Consider the following 5,191-nt stretch of genomic DNA (forward strand, 5'->3'; position numbering starts at 1 on the left):
AGTTTAGAAAGATGTTAACCATAATGAATGAACATTGCAGTAAATAAGATAGCTTGATGAAAGAGCATGAGGAAGCGACAGAGACGAAGTGAAATGCACAGAGATAGGCAGAAGGCTTAATAAACATTTCTAGGACATAGAACATGTGACTGAACAGAGCCAAAAGCAATTATATTCCATGTGATACATTCCTCTCTGACTAGCTGCATTTGGTTGCGTCTGTGTACTTTGTGTTAGGTGGTTGCTACCTGGTGGTAAATATTAATGATGGGAAAGATCACAAATGAATCAACCGATTTCCACATTATATTTTGACATTGTTCTTCTACCTACCAATCTCATTCAAGTTCATTATTTTATAGAAACATGTACTGTAGCATAACATTTGATCCTTTGTTCAGTTTCCAGAAATTATAAAGTACTTCAAAATTCCATTGGATTTACAGATATTTTCAATGCAGTTTTTCTTAAAGGAAAATGGAACAGAGTGGGGGGCTTACGAGTGACTATAACCACCCTTTAGCACGAATCTATTTATTTTATTATTTTGGTCACCAGGAAAGATCAATCACAAGGGGAAATAGAAAATTCTGGCCTGTGTAGAGTGGAAGGAAAATAACTGAGTATTCAGAAGGTGATTAGATAGTGGGATTTGAGAACAACAGGTGTTTTTCCTGAGCCAAAGGTCAACATACATATCATCTTGGGGTCAAAGAGACCTGAAAGTTAGTGAAAGAAGTGCATAAGTAAAGGTTAGGCTCCTCACGTATACACTTTGCCTGCATTACAGTATCCTTAAGCATTTCTGAAGTCATGGGCTCAGAACATAACCAATATTATTTTGATCTGTTACAAATTATTGCTTGTTTTGATACTTGTCCCTAATCGCTCTTTTCAGCTTAGATTCTAATCCTATTCAAAGACTCTTCTCAAATTTATGAACAAACCCTTCCAACCTCCATTATCTCAAGTGATGTGCATCTTAGTAATGGGCGGTATGGGGTGGGCTGATATTCAGTTCAGTTCAGTTCAGTCGCTCAGTCGTGTCCAGCTCTTTGCGAACCCATGAATTGCAGCACGCCAGGCCTCCCTGTCCATCACCAACTCCCAGAGTTCACCGGAACTCATGTCCATGGAGTCGATGATGCCATCCAGCCATCTCATCCTCTGTCGTCCCCTTCTCCTCCTGCCCCCAATCCCTCCCAGCATCAGAGTCTTTTCCAATGAGTCAGCTCTTTGCATGAGGTAGCCAAAGTACTGGAGTTTCAGCTTTAGCATCATTCCTTCCAAAGAACACCCAGGACTGATCTCCTTTAGAATGGACTGGTTGGATCTCCTTGCAGTCCAAGGGACTCTCAAGAGTCTTCTCCAACACCACAGCTCAAAAGCACCAATTCTTCAACACTCAGCTTTCTTCACAGTCCAACTCTCATATCCATACATGACTACTGGAAAAATCATAGCCTTGACTAGATGGACCTTTGTTGGCAAAGTAATGTCTCTGCTTTTGAATATGCTATCTAGGTTGGTCATAACTTTTCTTCCAAGGAGTAAGTGTCTTTTAATTTCATGGCTGCAGTCACCATCTGCAGTGATTTTGGAGCCCGAAAAAATAACATCTGACACTGTTTCCACTGTTTCCCCATCTATTTCCCACAAAGTGATGGAACCAGATGCCATGATCTTCGTTTTCTGAATGTTGAGATTTAAGCCAACTTTTTCACTCTCTTCTTTCACTTTTTTCAAGAGGCTTTTTAGTTCCTCTTCACTTTCTGCCATAAAGGTGGTGTCATCTGCATATCTGAAGTTATTGATATTTCTCCCAGCAATCTTGATTCCAGCTTGTGCTTCTTCCAGCTCAGCATTTCTCATGGTGGGCTGATATTAGACCTTTAAAAAAAATTTTTTTTAAGAACAAAAATATTTGTTCTTAAATATAATAGTTTTACCAGCAGCAAAGCTCCAAGTGTTTTTTTTAAAAAGGTCTAAAAGGGGCTGATATTAGACCTTTTTAAAAAAAAAAGGGAGCAGGAGGAATTATGCTGTGAATCCGTGGGGAAGAAGTCGTCTTTGCTCCGCGGAACTGGAGGGGCTCTGCCTGGTCGGGTGTGAGATCCCTCCAGGCTTCTCAGCAGCAACCAAATAACCTGCGCGGCCAGGAGCGAGGATGCAGTGTCTGTGGTGACCCAGGATGTAAGAGGGCTGCTGAACACACCTGCTTCTTTAAGATGCTCTCTGAAAAATCCCCAGGAAGTTTTGATTGTGACATGGCAAAAAATCAAGGCTGTAAGCCCAGAAAACATGATCACCTACAGCGAGAACCATGGGGTTGTAGTCCAGCCTGCCTACAAGGACAAGATAAACATCACCCAGCTGGGACTCATGAACTCAACCATTACCTTCTGGAATACCACCTTGGAAGATGAGGCGTGTTACAAGTGCCTCTTTAATACCTTTGGTTCTGGAAAGATCTCAGGAATAGCCTGCCTCACTCTCTTTGCCCACAGTATTCCTTCACTATAAACTATCTGAAGATCACCTAAATACCACTTGCTCTGCCAATGCTTGCCCAGCCCCTATGATCTCCTGGAAGGTCTTTGGGTCAGGGATTGAGAACAGTACCGAGATCGTGTCACACCCCAATGGAACAACATCTGTCACCAGCATCCTCCAGATCAAAGACCCCAAGACACAGGTGGGGAAGGATGTGATCTGCCAGGTGCTACACCTGGGGACTGTGACCGACTACAGGAAAACTGTGAACAAAGGCTTTTGGTTTTCAGTTCCACTGTTGTTAAGCATCGTCTCCTTGGTAATTCTTCTGGTCTTAATCTCAATTCTACTCTACTGGAAACGTCATCGGAACCAAGATCGAGAGCCCTAGAGGAGTCACACAGAACCCTGACAGTTATTTCCTGGTCTACTTGAATCTGACTCAGGAGGCAAGCAGAAGAAAGAGGATCATTCTCCAAGGAACCTAAAAGAGCAAAAAAAAAAAAATGGGAGTCAAAGGCCTAAGAATTTCAAGACTTTCCACTGCCATGTAGGCCACCCAGTGCTTCTGTGAGTTCCCAGAGGAAGTCATTTTACCTCTCAGGTCTGTTGTAGGACTTGGTTTTGTAAAACGATGCAGTGTTGTGCTGTTGAAAGGATACTGGACTTGGAGCCAGGAGCCACCGCTCGGAGGTTGACTTTGACTCCAACTGGTGGTAACTCTGTGTTAATCATATCTCAATGAACTTTCACATTCGCATCCAGAAAGTTAAGAAGTTGGACCAAATAATTTTCCATTCTGCTCTAAAAACAGATGCAATTCCAGGGGGAAAAAAAAAAAGGATAAAGAGAAAAGAAATGAAAGAAGAATACAGGAAGGTAGGGACCAAAGAACTTTTCTGAGACTGCCTTTTGCCTTTCTGTGGACATGCCATCTCTTCTTCCCTTCTTTGGTCCATAAGTCTATTTCCTCATCACTGGGTATCTTGTCTACTGCCTGCTTATTGTTTTTGCTATTAACTGGTCTTTCTAGAAGTCTCAGTTTCACTGCTCTTCTTCACGTACTTCTGTGATATTTACCACAATGGAAGTGGAACTCAATTTATTGTGAAGTAACATTGGCAACCTTAACTTGGCTTATCTGTTTTTATAGCAGACTAAAATATTGTTAGTCTTAGACAGCAGCTTGCATTTTTTAAAAAGCATGCATTTCTCATCCATTTGTCTCATAATATGACCCAGCCCTATTTTAATCATTCTAAATTCAACCTAGTGTAATGAAATATATTATGAAAAGAGGTGTTTAGAAAGTTTTATGAATAGCAGTCAGTTAATTCAAATGCTTTGCCTCCCCCAACTTTTTTTCTTATAAAGTAACTTATCACAATAGCAGAGGAAGCATGTATGGCTGTACAAATTCCTTTGTCATAAACATATTGTTCTAACTAGTGGAACAGTTTTGAACTCTAAATCATCATTGGACCAAGCTGGTGACTTTTTCAGTATCTTTTGCTTTCTTGTCTGTATCCAGTGACTTAGGAACTGAAACTTAAGTTGTCTTTATTGTTGTATTGAATATATATATATTTAGTAAACTTTTCGTATGTTATTTAATTATGTATTATTTCATATATTTGTATTAATATACTAAATAATTAAAAGTGTCTAACTAAAAAAAAAAAAACACTTGGAGCTTTGCTGCTGGTAAAACTATTATATTTAAGAACAAAGTATAGAATTTTTATTTTAAATATTTTAGATTAACTGTGATGCTAAAGAAAGAATTAAGAATCCCAAATGTAAAAAAAAAAAAAAAAAAATTCACTGTATGCATTCATTGAAGCCAGACCTCCACCAGAAATTTTCCTAAAATAACAAGCTCCTTATTTTAATGTGAACTCATTCTACCATTATTTATCACCTGATGAATTATAAAAATAGGAAATATTTAAATGGTTAGATATGTACAGTAAAAGACAGAATTAAAAAGAGAGGATTTGGAAAATCCACAGATTAAATACATGGTCCCTGAATAATTGAGAATTTAGTCAGAATAATTAAGAGAAAACATAGAGAGAATGACAGTAATTACAACAAGGGGATTTTAGTATGAAATGAAATTGGAAACTACCAGGAATGTTCAGTTTGTAATAAATAGAATTCAATATTAGCTAACTTTGCTTTAATCCCAACCAGGGGAATTTTATAGAGTCCAGACATTATTATAAAATAGGTTCACAATAAATTAATTCCATGGTATTGGGTCCAAGAAAAAATAGGCCTCAGAATGGTGTTCTGTGTATATGGAAGATAGAACTGTTGAGTTATTCTAAGCAATAAGACAAGATTCTTAAAGTAAAACTAGATCAATAAAAGATATGGTCATTGCACTACTCCCATAAGAGTGATGTTATTTAAGACATTAAAATGATATATTATTCAGTGCTAAAATATGTGATATGGTTGTTAGGGAGATATAGTTTTTCATTTTTTGATTCATTATCTGATTTATTTTATACCAGATGATAATGTATTCATAGGGACATATAGTAAAAATAGCATATGCTGAAAACTTTATGCCAAATGATATTCTAATACACCAGCTACTACTTCTCAGCATGTAGAATGCTTTTATGAAATAATTGCATATTAATCATGCTGTGCAAAGTCCCATTAAAATCAATGATGTATTGACTTT

General features: G+C 38.0%; 1 pseudogene across 1 annotated transcript; it reads left to right on the plus strand.

The window, feature by feature from the left end:
• Positions 1-2,187: 2,187 nt before the first annotated feature.
• Positions 2,188-4,177, plus strand: LOC147375942 (OX-2 membrane glycoprotein pseudogene; annotated as a pseudogene). The gene has a single exon (XR_015160588.1). The product of XR_015160588.1 is annotated as an OX-2 membrane glycoprotein pseudogene (transcript).
• Positions 4,178-5,191: the final 1,014 nt, after the last annotated feature.

The sequence above is a fragment of the Bos grunniens genome, chromosome 3, assembly GCF_055505025.1.
Source record: "Bos grunniens cultivar Pamir isolate PY7600 chromosome 3, Bosgru_T2T1.0, whole genome shotgun sequence".
NCBI lineage: Eukaryota > Metazoa > Chordata > Mammalia > Artiodactyla > Bovidae > Bos > Bos grunniens.